The following is a 16,222-nucleotide window of genomic DNA, read 5'->3' as shown; positions in this document are numbered from 1 at the left end:
TGTTTCCTAGCATTAAGAGTTTCTCATGGTTTGTCTCTCTCTCTCTGATGACGTCCCATTCAGTTTTCCCTCCCTTCCCCTATGATCCTCTGTGTTGTTTCTTATAGTCCACATATGAGTGAAACCATATGATTGTCTTTCTCTGATTGACTTATTTCGCTCAGCATAATACCCTCCAGTTCCATCCACGTTGATGTAAATGATAGGATTTCATCCTTTCTGATGGCTGAGTAATATTCCATTGTATATATATATACCACATCTTTATACATTCATCTGTTGATGGATGTCCCGGCTCTTTCCATAGTTTGACTATTGTGGACATTGCTGCTATGAACACTAGGGTGCAGGTGCCCCTTCAGATCACTACATTTGTATCTTTGGGGTAAATACCCAGTAGTGCAATTGCTGGGTCCTAGGGTAGCTCTATTTTTAACTTCTTGAGGAACCTCCATACTGTTTTCCAGAGTGGCTGCACCAGCTTCCATTCCCACCGACAGTGTAGGAGGGTTCCCCTTTCTCCTCATCCTCACCAACATTTGTTGTTTCCTGTCTTGTTAATTTTAGCCATTCTGACTGGTGTGAGGTGGTATCTCATTGTGGTTTTGATTTGGATTTCCCTGATGCCAAGCGATATTGAGCACTTTTTCATGTGTCTGTTGGCCATTTGTATGTCTTCTTTGGAGAGATGTCTGTTCATGTCTTCTGGCCATTTCTTGACTGGATTATTTGTTTTTTTGTGTATTGAGTTTGAGAAGTTCTTTATAGATCTTGGATTCCAGCCCTTTATCTGTTATGTCATTTGCAATCAATGAGGAAAAACTGAGAGCTTTTCCGCTAGGGTCAGGAACACAACAGGGATGCCCACTCTCACCACTGTTGTTCAACATAGTACTAGAAGTCCTAGCCTCAGCAATGAGCTAACAAAAAGAAATAAAAGGCATTCAAATTGGCAAAGAAGAAGTCAAACTCTCACTCTTCACAGATGACATGACACTTTATGTGGAAAACTCAAAAGACTCCACCCCAAAATTGCTAGAACTCATACAGGAATTCAGTAATGTGGCAGGATACAAAATCAATGCACAGAAATCGGTTCCATTTCTATACACTAAAAATGAGATTGAAGAAAGAGAAATTAAGGAGTTGATCCCATTTACAACTGCACCAAAAACCATAAGATACCTATGAATAAACCTAACCAAAGAGGTAAAGGATCTGTACTCTAGAAACTACAGAACACTCATGATAGAAATTGAGGAAGACACAAAAAGATGGAAAAACATTCCATGCTCATGGACTGGAAGAACAAATATTGTTAAAATGTCTATGCTACCCAGAGCAATCTATACAGTCAATGCAATCCCTATCAAAATACCATTGACATTTTTCACAAAGCTGGAACAAACAATCCTAAAATTTGCATGGAACCAGAAAAGATCCTGAATAGCCAGAGGAATGTTGAAAAAGAAAACCAAAGCTGGGGGCAACACAATGCCAGGCTTTAAGCTCTATGACAAAGCTGTCATCACCAAGACAGTATGGTACTGGCACAAAAACAGACACATAGATCAATGGTACAGAATAGACAGCCCAGAAATGGACCCTCAACTCTATGGTCAGCTGATCTTTGACAAAGCAGGAAAGAATGTCCAATGGAAAAAGGACAGTCTCTTCAATAAATGGTGCTGGGAAAATTGGACAGCCACATGCAGAAAAATGAAACTGAACCTCTTTCTTACACCATACACAAAATAAATTCAAAATGGTTGAAAGACCTAAATGTGAGACAGGAATCCATCAAAATCCTAGAGGAGAACACAGGCAGCAACCTCTTTGATCTCAGCTGCAACATCTTGCTAGACACATCTCCAAAGGCAAGGGAAACAACAGCAAAAATAACTATTGGGACTTCATCGAGATAAAAAGCTTCTGGGGCACCTGGGTGGCTCAGAAGGTTGAGCGTCTGCCTTCGGCTCAGGTCATGATCTCCAGGTCCTGGGATCGAGTTCCGCATCGGGCTCCCTGCTCAGCAGAGAGCCCGCTTCTCCCTCTCCCTCTGCCTCTCCCCCTGCTTATGTGCTCTCTCTCTCTCTCAAAGGAATAAATAAAATCTTTTAAAAAAATGATAAAAAGCTTCTGCACAGCAAAGGAAACAGTAGAGTCTTGTTCAGTCTTTCAGCCACTAAGTATCTGACTAAATGGATAAATTCAATTGAGGAAAGGTCATTTTGACCCCAGGCTAGGTCAGGTTTTAAAATGTAACTTTGTAAAAAAAAATAAATAATAAAAATAAATGAAAATAAAATGTAACTTTGCAAATCCTAGATAGCTCTTTTGTCTGCTTTGGGCACTGCTGTATTCTTTAGTGCCTAAAGCAATGCTGGGACGGTAGATGGTATTTAACAAATTTGTGTTGAATGAATACATTTTATCTCTGATTGATTCCTGAGCCTGTTTCCCAACTGGCTTTGAACTCAGAGGGGAGAGAGAAATGACAATATATGGGGAGACTGTTCTTCACATTTCCCCCCTTTACCTTCCCCATCTTCAGACAGATAACCAGCCCCAGCTCATTACCTTAAAAATATATAGCACCAGAAAAACAAAATTACCTGCGTAGCTTACCTTTGGCTTTTGTGTTCCAAAGGCAGATCATTAAGAATGTAGAAGGTTCTCAGAGGAGAGAGAAAAGGGGAATCATGGGCATGCAGTGCCTTAGAAAATTATATGATTACCGAAGCCTTTCCACGGACTGCTGGGAGGAGAAATGAGAAAGGGGTCTCTGAGGGCGGAGTGCAGGCAGGACCTCGGCTGTCATGTCGAGCAGCGCTTTCAGGAAAACAGCAGAAACAGAGGACAACAGCAGGGTACCTCCCGGTAGACAGGTTCCCTTCCAGCCAGCCTTGGAGAAGACTTCCAAGCCTCAACATGGCAAGAGCCAGGAGACCTTCGGGCTATAGGAGACATCATGGCAATTGGGATGATGGACCTCTCGGGTGGTAAACTGTGGATGATGGACTGAGGCCCGGATAGGTACCCTTCCCTGTCTCCAACTCCTCGACACTGCATTAGCTCCAAGAACTATAGAATACCCCCTAAGGGGAGGGGGACCCAAAGAAGGACACTTTTCATTCATTCATTCACTCACTCATTTGTTTAGGCAGCCCAGGAGGATGGGGGCTAGGCATAGTCAGAAGTTTAATTTTAAGTGTATTTACTGAGTGCCTCCCTGCTGCATTCGCTGCATTTCCTTAACAGCTGCCTTTCATATAATTTTTTAAAAGATTTTTATTTATTTTGCCAGAGAGAGGGAGAGACAGAGAGGCAGGCAGAGGGAGAAGCAGGCTCCCCACTGAGCAGGGAGCCCGATGCAGGGCTCGATCCCAGGACCCTGGGATCATGACCTGAGCCGAAGGCAGACGCTTCACCGACTGAGCCACCCTGGTGTGCCTCGTATAATTTTTTTAAAGTAATCTTTCCGGGGGGTCCTGGGTGGCTCAGTCAGTGAAGCGTCTGCCTTCGGCTCAGGTCATGATCTCAGGATCCTGGGATGGAGTTCCATGTCCGACTCCCTGCTCAGCGGGGAGTCTGCTTCTCCCTCTGCCCCTCCCCCCCAGCTTACACACTCTCTCTCTCTCTCAAATAAATAAATAAATAAAATCTTTAAAAGAAAAAAAAAGAAAAGAAAACCAAGATCCAAAGAAGGGGAAATGATATGTCCAGAATCACAAAAACCAATGAACTGCAGAGGCAGAACCAGATGCCATATGTCTGGAATTAGGAAGCCAATACATTTCCCCTTTTGAAATGCTTTCAGTGTGTTGAATTTCTATAATCAGCACTTGTTAGACAACTTTTCTTCTGTTTTTACTTTCCACCTGCTGGACCCAATTTTGCCTCCTGGAGCGACACAAAGCAAGATGTCTCCCTCTGACAAGACAGCGTTTCACGTGTTTCAGGCTGCTCATCCACCCCCTTTTGCAGGATACCCATCTCCAATGCTGTCAACTCATCTTTTGTATGGCAAGCCTTCCAGAACCATCACTATCCTGGTCACTTGTTTCTGACAAGGCTCCCATTTATCCACGTCCCTCCTAAAATGTGGCACCAGGCACAGAGTCCAGTATTTCAGCTCTATGGTAAAACAAGTTACTTCGCTTGATCTATTAACTGTTTCCATTGCTATGGCTAAAGCCTGCATTTGCTTTCTTTATCAGCCAGATATTTTCACATATACTGTTGCCAAGCCATGTGTCCCTATATTAATTTCCTAGGGCTGGTGTAACAAATACGACAGACTTCATGGCTTGAAACAGTAGAAATGTGGGGCACTTGGGTGGCTCAGTCGGTTAAGCGACAGACTCTTGATCTCAGCTCAGGTCTTGATCTCAGGGTCATGAGTTCAAGCCCCACACTGGGCTCCATAGTGAGCATGGAGCCTACTTAAAAAAAGAAACAAAAACAAAAACGGTAGAAATGTATTCTTTCTTTCAGGCTCGAAGTCTGAAATCAAGGTGTTGACATAACAATACTCGCTAGGAAGGCTCCATAAGAATTCTTCCTTGCCTTGGGGCACCTGGGGGCACAGTCAGTTGAGCATCTGACTCTCAGTTTCAGCTCAGGTCATGATCTTAGGGTCGTGAGATCAAGCCCCACGTTGGGTGCTGTGCTCAGCGGTGAGTCTGCTTCTCTCCCTCTGCCCCTCCCCCCACTTGCATGTGCGCGCGCTCTCTCTCTCTCAAATAAATAAATAAGTCTTTTAAAAAAAGAATTCTGCCTTACCTCTTCCAGCTTCCAGTGGTTCCAGAAGTTTCTTGGTTTGTGGCTGCATCACTCCAAATTGCTGCCTCCATTTTCACATGGTCTTCTCTTCTCCCTATGTCTCTCCTTTGTATCTCTTTTATAAGAAGACTTGTCACCGAATTTAGAGCCCACAGGGATTATCCAGGATGATCTCATCCTGAGATCCTTAATTTCATCTGCAAAAACTCTTTTACCAAATAAGGTCACATTTACAGGTGCCAGGGATTAAGATATGGACATATATTTTGGGGGTCACCATTGAACACACTACAACCTCCATCCCATAATTGTACAATTGTTTTTGGAGCGCAAATGCAGGGCTCTTTAATTTACCCATGTTTTATTTATTGTTGGTCTTCCTAGGTCACACCAGCTCATTTAAAAATTGTATCACAGGGGAGCTGGGCTGGCTCAGTCGGTAGAGCATGCTCGTGACTTCGAGCCCCACATTGTGAGTACAGATTACTTAAAAAAAATAACCAACTTTGCTTACTGGCAATCTATCACACAGCTCTACATATTGAAAATTATGTATGGGGCAAATATGTATTCATTACAATAACAGATCAACAACTATGAATGGGAAAATTCTAGAAGTAATAACTGCTTTATGATAGAATATATAAGTATATAAGGTGACAGGCACTCGTGAATTATACTACTAACAAATGGTGAACTCAAGAGTGTAATTTGCTGGTAAGGGGGAAGTATGGGGTCAAAGCTCGTGTTTTCAGTACAGTTGAGCAGGACACGCATTTGTGGGAGAAATGTCACTTAGAATTCTCCAATAATTAAACTGATGTGAGCCATCACAGGACAGATGGCTGTGCTATTTAAAACAAATTATAACCTTTAAGGATGAACATGTACTATTGAAATCTAAATATAAATTTGCTTTAACTTTTATGAATAGTACAGTACTGTTGTTTAACAGGTAAAACTGATGTAAAGACTTCAGTGTTTTTTTTTAATAAGATAAGAATATGTCTTAAATGACAAAAATATTAGTCAAGCAAAGGTTATTTATGCAATTTGTCAATATTTCTGGAAGCTTTTGAAAAACCTTTTCCTGACATTTAAATTATCTGTTCTATTGAATACTTTTGGAACTAGAAAGAGATGACAGATTTTTATCTTGCTTTCGTTTCATGCCTTAAAATTGGCCTATATATAAAATTTAAATAGCAATTTTAACTTTCTTGTCAATCACTGAAATGTCATCAAAAGGTGTAACATTTTGTTCACCGGTAGCATATTTCATACTCCCTTCCCCCCCCACACACAAAGACCCTCCTTTTGATTATTAGAAGTCTTCTGGCCATTTGATGGAAAGTACTGCCCGGGGCGCCTGGGTGGCTCAGTTGATTAAGCGTCTGACTCTTGATTTTGGCTCAGGTCATGATCTCAGGGTTGTGAGATGGAGCCCCGAGTCAGGCTCTGCGCTGGGCATCGAGGCTGCTTAAGAGTCTCTCTCTGCCTCTGCCCATCCCCCTCTCTAAAAAAAAAAGAAAGAAAGTACTGCATAATCCAATGTTTGGATTTCAGCGTCTTTTTTTTTTTTTTACCTTGATTATTCTTGCGGTATGGAAAACGCAATTTTTGTCTATGTGAAATTTTTAACGACAGAGGTAGGAAAGAACACATTGTACACATGTAATCTATTAACCTAATTTCATCACTAGTTTGATATCGAAAGCCTAGACATGGTTTTCTTCACACTTATTAAGATGCTATTGCCACTGGGATATGAGTCCACTTTAATGCTTAGTAAAAATAAAATATTAAAAATTATACACTATGATCTCAAAATGACTGGGAAAAAATGCTATAATATGAACCATGGTGGTCACTGAATAACACAATGGAGGCTGGGTTTTGCTTTTCTGTTTCTTTATACTCTTCCATAGTTTGGAAATCTTTTACAATGAGCATGTGTTAGTCTCATAATCCAAAAAATGCAAACACAAAAATAAATCAGTTATTCTCAAAGAATAAAAGTATAGCAAGTTTGCACAGTTTAATACTTCCATTTCTTAGGTAAAAGCTTTAATGAAAAGTCTTGTTACCACTTTGTCAGTGAACCCTTTTTATCTGAATACTAAAATAACCAGTGTTGATCCATAAAAGCTGCTCATTTGCGGGAAACATGGTGCAAGTTAGGTGCTATGCCGAACACCAGGGCTGTGATATTTCTGTTGATTTACATGTTTGTTTTCTTTTTACATATATATAGATATATATGGTTTTTTGTTTGTTTAAAGATTTTATTTATTTATTTGACAGAGACAGAGACAGCGAGAGCAGGAACACAAGCAGGGGGAGAGGGAGAGGGAGAAGCAGGCCTCCCGCGGAGCAGGGAACCCGACGCGGGGCTCGATCTCAGGACCCCGGGATCATGACCTGAGCCGAAAGCAGACACTTAACGACTGAGCCACCCAGGTGCCCTATATTTTATTTTTTAGAGGGAGGCGAGGGGCACAGGGAGAAGAAGAGAGAGAGAACCTTTTTTTTAAAGATGTATTTATTGATTTGAGAGACAGAGAGCGAGTACGTGCGGCGGGGGAGGGTCAGAGCGAGACGGAGAGAGTCCCAAGCAGACTCTGCACTGAGCACAGAGCCCAACACAGGGCCCGATCCCAGGACCTGAGATCACGACCTGAGCCGACACCAAGAGTTGGCTGCTTAGCTGACTGTGCCACTCAGGTGCCCCGAGAGAGAGACTCTTAAGTAGGATCCACACCCAGCGTGGAGCCCGACACGGGGCTCGAGCTCACAACCCTGAGATCATGAGCTGAGCCGAAATCAAGAGTTTGTCGCTTAACCCACTGAGCCGCCCAGGAGCCCCTACATGTTCATTTTTAAATGTGGCAAGCTTGCAGGATGGGGTAAATGAAGACTGCTTGGCTGCAAATGACAGATAGTGATATGAGTTCCCAGGGCACTTTTTGAGTGGGCACTTTGATGCCCTTCACCATCTACCTTCTCTCTGCTCTTCTGCTCCCCTAGCTTCTCCTATACAGTGGTCAACGCGCTGAGTCTCGTCTAGTTCTATGCTCTGTGCCCTGGGTTTGAGAATATCATGGTACCATGATGCCAGTGATTGTTCACAGAGAGTTTGAGAAAAGGGGTGGCAGAGATTAAAATGCATGATCCTAGATTACCTAAAAGAATATTCATAAGATGATGAGTAACTTTTTACTGTTAGTACAAGAAACAAACCAAAGAGCAAACAAAACCCATAACAATATTTGTTCAAATGGTGAAAGATACTTACCATTATTGTATTGTAAGAATAATTTCAGAAGGATTATTTTATTTTATTTTATTTTTGAGGGTGGGAGGGGCAGAGAGAGAGAGAGAATCTTGAGCAGGCTCCATGCCCAGCATGGAGTCAAATGCAGGGGCTCGATCTCACGACCCTGAGATCACGACCTGGGCCAAAATCAAAAGTCGGATGCTTAACCGACTGAACCACCTTGTACCCCAGAAGGATAGTTTTAGAAAATTATTGCATTTCACACAAAAATGCATTTCAATTGATGTGAAGTTTTCCTAATTTAGTGAGTTTTGTTTTCTTTTTTTAGGATTGTATTTATTTATTTGAGAGAGAAAGACAGATATAGCGAGAGAGAGTGAGCGAGAGAGAGAGCACAAGCAGAGAGGAGAGGGAGAAGCAGGCTCCTGGCTGAGCAGGGAGCCCAATGCGGGGCTCGATCCCAGGACCCTGGGGTCATGACCTGAGCCAATGGCAGCCGCTTAACTGAGCCACCCAGGTGCCCCAAGTATTTTTTTATTATTAAAATGATGATACCTACTTAAAATCAAGCAATACCTAATAATATAAGAGAGTCACTTAATGTCCTAACACCCCAGCTAACCATAGTCTTCACAAATATTGCTCTATGCATATATATGTGTAACTTAGATATATACACATATATACATACATATGTATAATTTTATATAAACTGAATCATGTTTTATATGCTATTTTATGTGATCTATATTTATATTTTTTTCTAACCAAGAAAAGCCATGAAGATCTTCCTATGTTTGAATTAATTAATTCAGATATACAGCATCCTTTGAAATCATTGGGTGGTATTTTATTGATTTCATGTACAGTTGACTCTTTATTTTTTTTTAAATTTTATTTATTTATTTGAGAGAGAGACAGAATGAGAGAGAACACGAGTGGAGTGAGTGGCAGAGGGAGAAGCAGACTCCCCACCCAGCAGGGATCCCAATGCGGGGCTCAATCCCAGGACCCTGGCTGGGATCATGACCTGAGCCGAAGGCAGCCGCTTAACAACCAAGGCGCCCCAACCTATTTGCTTTTAAAGGGTTGTAAAAAAAAAAAAAAAAAAAAAAGACAGGGGCACCTGGGTGGTTCAGTTGTTAAGCGTCTGCCTTTGGCTCAGGTCATGATCCCGGGGTCCTGGGACCAAGTCCCGTATCGGGCTCCTTGTTCGGCAAAGAATCTGCTTCCCCCTCTGCTGCCCTTCCCCCTGCTTGTGCTTTCTCTCTCTTTGACAAATAAATAAAATGATAAAATTAAAAAAATAATAATAAAATAAAATTTAAAAAAAACAGTGAAGAATGTGTGACAGAGACTATTATGTGGCCCACAAAACGGAAATTTCTACTCTCTAGATCTTTACAGAAAAAGTTTGCCAACCACTGGTTTAGAGGAAAAAGTAGTTCTTGTTCTTGGTGGTATTTGCTTTTCTTGGCTTATTTGTGAATTTTAAAATATTTATAAATAAATATAAATATTAATATTAATAAGTATTTTAAATATTTTAAACATGTAGGTGTATTTCTTCTTTTGTCAATGACATTTCCTTGGCCCATTCTCTTAATAGGTTGCTCATTCTTAAAGCACTTGCAAAATATATGACCAAATGTACATATTAAGAAAATACACATTTTTTAAAAAGATTTTATTTTATTTTTTTAAAGATTTATTTATTTGAGAGAGACAGAGCACACGTGCGAGTGGGGGAAGGGGCAGAGGGAGAGAATCTCTAGCAGACTCCTTGCTGAGCGCAGAGCTCGATTTCACGACCCTGAGATCATGACCTGAACCGAAACCAAGAGTCGGACGCTTGGGGCGCCTGGGTGGCTCAGTTGTTAAGCGTCTGCCTTCGGCTCAGGTCATGATCTCAGGGTCCTGGGATCGAGCCCCGCATCGGGCTCCCTGCTCGGCAGGAAGCCTGCTTCTCCCTCTCCCACTCCCCCTGCTTGTGTTGCCTCTCTCTGTCAAATAAATAAATAAAATCTTAAAAAAAAAAAAAGTCGGACGCTTAACTGACTGAGCCACCCAGGTGCCCCGAGATTTTATTTTTTTAAAGTCATCTCTATACCCAAAGCAGGGCTTGAACTCACAACCCCAAGATCAAGTCACATGCTCTACGGACTGAGCCAGCCAAGCACCACAGAAAATGCACATCTTATCATATTTTTTGCAAGTGTTTTTCTTTGTCAAATTACCATTATGTATGGCATATTTTTACATTACAAAGGAAATTTTAATGAGTACGTAATCAATGCAAATGTTCACAGAATGATAGCAGGTGCTATTTTATTATTATTATTATTTTTAGAGATTTTATTTTTTTTTAAAGATATTATTTATTTATTTGACAGAGAGAGACACAGCAAGAGAGGGAACACAAGCAGGGGGAGTGGGAGAAGGAGAAGTAGACTTCCCATCGAGCAAGTAGCCTGATGCGGGGCTCGATCCCAGGGCCCTGGGATCATGACCTGAGCCGAAGGCAGCCGCTTAACGACTGAGCCACCCAGGCGCCCCTATTTTATTATTTTTTTAAAGTAATCTCTATGCCCAACCTGGGGGATAGATCAAGATCAAGAGCCACATGCTCTGTGGGCTGGGCCAGCCAGGCACCCCAAGCTGCTATTTTAGATATGGTTTGGAGAGAAGTTCTCTCTGACAAGGTAACATTTGAACCGAGAATTGAAATGAGCAAGAGAGGGAGCCCTTTGGGTATAGGAGACATCAAACGCACAGACCCTGAGATAGAGCTTATACGGCTCATTGGAGGAACTACCAGGAACATGATGTGACCAAAATGAAGGGAGAGTGGTCCGAGTTGAAATTAGAGAGGTAGGGAAGGTTGGAATCATCTAGAACCTCAGTAAGGACTTTATGAACATTTGGAGCATTAGGAACAGAGTGACATGACCTGACAAGTTAGAAAAGGATCACTTGAGTCTAATTTTGTTGTCTATTTTTAAATATGTTTTCTATTTTCTTGTTATAAGCTAAATCTATGACCATTTTAAAATATGTAGATAATACAGAAAAGTATAAAGAACCAAGTAAAGGCAATAATATTTTAATAAGCCTTTAGGGAGATGGGGCACCTGAGTGGCTCAGTCGGTTAAGCATCTGCCTTCGGCTCAGGTCATGATCCCGGGATCCTGGGATTAAGCCTCGCATCGTGCTCCCTGCTCAGCGGGGAGCCTTCTTCTCCCTCTCCCTCTGCCCCTCCCCACTGCTCAGGCTCACACGTGCTCTCTCTTGCTTGCTCGCCCTTGAATAAATAAAATATTTTTTAAAAATAAGCATTTAGGGATATATACATATATGTGTGTGTGTGTGTGTGTATATACATATATATATATACATATATATACATATGTGTATATACATATATATATATATAGTAAGTTTAGGAGCTACATTAAAGATCTTCTGTTCCAGCCTCTTGTATATTTTGAGCAAAAATATTTTACTTTGAACCTGGCAGGCTAACTCTTCTTAATGGAAGCTCCATTTCCCCAATGTTGTCCTTGTAAATAAAACAATTGTGGGCCCCTTCCTTTACTGTGATACAGTGTATGGTTTATTAAATTGTTTTGAGTTCTCCTTCAAGTCAAGGCTTCTCTAAGTTTTGAGTTGCTGACAGCAGGTTGGTTTTGAAACATTTTTCCAAATCTTCATGTTTAATTTGAAGAGCAAGAACGGGTCTGCTCCCAGAGAAGGCAGAGAGGCAGGCCGTGATGGACTGTGGTTACTGTTGGCTGAGGAAACAGAAATTGAGCAGCGACCGTCTTGTTTTTTTTATTATTATTATGTTATGTTAATCACCATACATTACATCATTAGTTTTTGATGTAGTGATCCATGATTCATTGTTTGCATATAACACCCAGCACTCCAGGAAGTACATGCCCTCCTTAATACCCATCACCAGGCTAACCCATCCTCACACCCACTCCCCTCTAGAACCCTCAGTTTGTTTTTCAGAGTTCATAGTCTCTCATGGTTCATCTCCCTCTCCGATTTCCCCAACCCTTCATCCTTCCCCTCCTGCTCTCTTCTTCTTCTTCTTTTTTTTTTTTTAACATATAATGTATTATTTGTTTCAGAGGTACAGGTCTGTGATTCATCAGTCTTACACAATTCACAGTGCTCACCATAGCACATACCCTCCCCAATGTCTATCTCCCAGCCACCCCATCCCTCCCACCCCCCACCACTCCAGCAGCCCTCAGTTTGTTTCCTGAGATTAAGAATTCCTCATATCAGTGAGGTCATATGATACATGTCTTTCTCTGACTGACTTATCTTGCTCAGCATAATACCCTCCAGTTCCATCCACGTCATTGCAAATGGCAAGATTTCATTCTTTTTGATGGCTGCATAATATTCCATTGTATATATACCACATCTTCTTTATCCATTCATCTGTCGATGGATGTCTTGGCTCTTTCCATAGTTTGGCTATTGTGGACATTGCAAGCAGCGACTGTCTTAAGGACACACATTTGTGGTAAGGAATTTTTTGCCTTAGACGAAGATAAGAAATGGATTTAGGCAAGAGTGGGTCCAGCCTGGAATATTGTATCCACCATGGATAGAATTCTGGTCACTTCCATTTCTGTTCCCCAGAGTCGCACAGTTCGAGGGCCACTGATTTGTAGGACTTGGTGCACTTCTCGTGAAGGTGCATCCATACACACAAACTGTGGTAACCAACTTCAACTTTCTTTGCCAGTTCTTTGTCTGCTCTTCTGGTGTCTTCTACAATAGTTAGGGACCTCAGAGAAAGGAAGGCAGGGATTTCCCAATTCTGGATTAGGGCTTTGCCAGTAGTAAAGCTGGGGTTACTAGTGTAACAGATCTGCTCAGCTGACTCTTTGCTGTTGGGCTTCGTGGGACAGCTGTACCATGGTGGGGTCCCCATGGAATCCAAGGGTCTTGGACTCTGAGCCCTACAGTGATTAGAATGTGAGAAACTGTCCCGTGCTGCCTGAACCTACCCAAGATTGGCTTGTAAATTTGGACACCAAATTATTCATTTTCAGTGGGAAAGAGGCCTTTTCATTAATTCTGTCCAGTTCATTTTCAACACAATATTTTTCCAGAACCGCAATGCCTGGAAACTACTTTGGTCCCTGGAAGGTGGCTGAGAAGCACAGCCTCAGAGAGCAAACAAAAATCAAGTGTCTTGAGGACAGTCTTCTAAGAGGATATGATATCACTTGTCACATTTTTATGACACCATTATTTTCATTTATTTGAATATTAGAGCCAGAACGACATGATTCATTCCTAGTAGTACTTTCTACAGTAATCGATACCCCTAAAAATTAAAGTTCATGAAAAATGTAACAGGGTAGCTGCCCAAATAGAGAGTCCCTCTTCTTTTTTTTAGATTTTATTTATTTCTTTGAGAAAGAGAGAGAGAGAACAAGCGGGGAGGAGGATCAGAGGGAGAGGGAGAAAGAGGCTTCCCGCTGAGCAGGGAGCCCAATGCAGGGCTCGATCCCAGGACCCCGGGATCATGACCTGAGCCAAAGGCAGACACTTAACCGACTGAGCCACCGGGTGCCCCAAGATTTTCTTTTTTTAAAAGATTTTATTTATTTATTTGACAGAGAGAGACACAGTGAGAGAGGGAACACAAACAGGGGGAGTGGGAGAGGGAGAAGCAGGCTTCCCGTGGAGCAGGGAGCCCGATTCGGGGCCCAATCCCAGGATCCTGGGATGACGACCTGAGCCAAAGGCAGATGCCTAATGACTGAACCACCTAGGCGCCCCCCAAAATTTTCTTATTGAGGAAAAAACCCAGATTTTTCCCCCTATCATGATGAAACCAAGGTTTTTGATAGATTTGAGGGATTTAATGTATGGACTACATTGGATGGATAACTAGAATTTGCCTAGATTTTTCTCACATTCTGTTTTTTGAGCAGAGGGTCTAGTGAGACAAAAGCTTTACATTTTATTTTTGCTCTATAGTATTGACTGTGGAGGTAGAAAGTTTCTGGGGAGGGAGTGGGCACAGTTATGTAAGGAGCCTGGAGGTCTTCTACGAATGAAGGGTTGGAAACTCCAATTTTTCTTTCTCTGATATACAAAGTTCTTAAAGCCTGTTTAGGTGGATCAAAAAGACCCCAATTAAGGTTCACCAAACTTGGCAGAAAGAGGTGGAAAGAGTTGGGAGCAGCTCTCTCAGAGGCCTCTGTCCTTCTCCCATCTGAGCTGGGTGTCTTCCAGGCTTGCTGTATATCTCTCCTTCTAGAATTTCCTTTATCTCAGCTCCTGGACTGGATCATTATTTCCTAGATTCCTTGTCTTCCTCTTTACTGATTTACTTCATTTGGGGGAATACATTCTCTAGTAACTTTCTACGACAGGTTTATGAAAGATGAGCTTTTGATGTACTATTATTTGGATGTCTGAAAATATCTTTAGTCCACCTTCATATTTGTTTGAGATTTTGGCTTAGTAAAGAATTCTAAGTTGAAAAATGTTTTCTTCATATTTTTGAATGGATTTTTCTGTTAGTTTCTAAAATCCAGTATTATTACTGAGAATTTCAATGCCATTTTAATTCTTATTCTTTTGCAAGGGATTTTTTCCCTCTGCAAATATTTAGGTTTTCCTCCATATCCCTGGTGTCCTTAAAAATTCATAAGGGTGTTTTTTAAAGATTTATTTATTTATTTTTCTTTATGAGAGAGAGCATGCATGTGAGGGCATGAGCAGAAGGAGGGGCAGAGGGAGAGGGAGAGAGAGAATCCTCAAGCAGACTCCCCACTGAGCTCGGAGCCCAACACAGGCCTCAATCCCAAGACTCTGAGATCATGACCTGAGCCGAAGTCAGATGCTTAATGGACTGAGCCACCCAGGTGCCCCCAATGTACTTCTTTTTAAAAATCATCTAATTTTACTTTTTTTTTTTTTTTTTAAGATTTTAAGTAATCTCTATACCCAATGCAGGGCTCGAACCCACAACCCCGGAATCAAGAGTCGCACACTCCACTGACTGAGCCAGCCAGGTGCCTGTCATCTCATTTTACTTTTGATGAGCCCTTTTAATACAAACATTCATGTTCTTCAGTTCTAGAAAATTTTTATTTCTTCTGTTTTTTTTGAAATGCCCTTCCTCATTTGCTGTTTTTTTTTTTTTTTTCTTTTTTCTTTTTTGGGTTCCTGTGTGACATTGGGACTCCAGAATTGATTCTCTGTGTCTCTTTTCTCTCAACACTGTCAGATAATCCCACTATACTCTCTTAGAAACCTAGTTTTCCACTCTAAAATAACCACTTCACTTCTCCCTTCTTTCCTCAGTTCCTACACCGGCTCCTCGTTCTTCTCTTTGCTGACATATGATGACTTCATGCCATCAGAAGGAAAATAGATACAGGAGGGGTATTAAGAGAAGGAAGATGACTGGCCAGAGGAAGAAGTCAAAACTGTAAAGTCTCCTCATCCAACCCGACTGGAAGTTTGGGTCGTTTGTCAGAGTGGTCCCTATTTGGGGCAAGGGAGCTGGACCTTAATCCCCTGTGTTGTTCACTCATTGAATATGGGTTGCCCTGGGCAGGATTAGGTGGCTCTTTTCCTCTGAGTTAGGTGGCTCTTTTCCGCTGAGACAACCCCTACAGGGGGCTGACAGCTGGGGACTTTTATCTCGCTGCATTTTCAACAGATGGGAGAATAAATCCTTTCCTGAAGGGAGATCTGATTGGCACATCACAGCTTCTAACACATCAGCCTACCTGCACCTGTCAATGGTGTGCTGGAAGCAGCTCAAACCACCTGTGAGAGCCCATTCTGCGCCGCTCTTCCCAACTAGTGTGCAGTAACATCGAGTTGGCAGCTTAAAATTGGCCCTTTCGTGGAATTTTTATTTTTTTATTTGTATTTTTTAAAAGATTTTATTTATTTATTTGTCAGAGAGAGAGAGAGAGCACAAGCAGGGGGAGAGGCAGAGGGAGAGGGAGAAGCAGGCTCCCCGCTGAGCAAGGAGCCCGATGCGGACTCAATCCCAGGATCCCGGGATCGTGACCTGAGCGGAAGGCAGATGCTTAATCCACTGAGCCACCCAGGTGCCCCTTTTTCATGGAATTTTTGAAGTTTTGCCAATCATTTTCGGCT

The sequence above is a fragment of the Mirounga angustirostris genome, unplaced genomic scaffold (assembly GCF_029215605.1).
Source record: "Mirounga angustirostris isolate CCGP_5_RB_7025 unplaced genomic scaffold, mMirAng1.0.hap1 SCAF_11, whole genome shotgun sequence".
NCBI classification, from domain to species: Eukaryota; Metazoa; Chordata; class Mammalia; order Carnivora; family Phocidae; genus Mirounga; species Mirounga angustirostris.
This window is presented reverse-complemented; position numbering follows the sequence as displayed.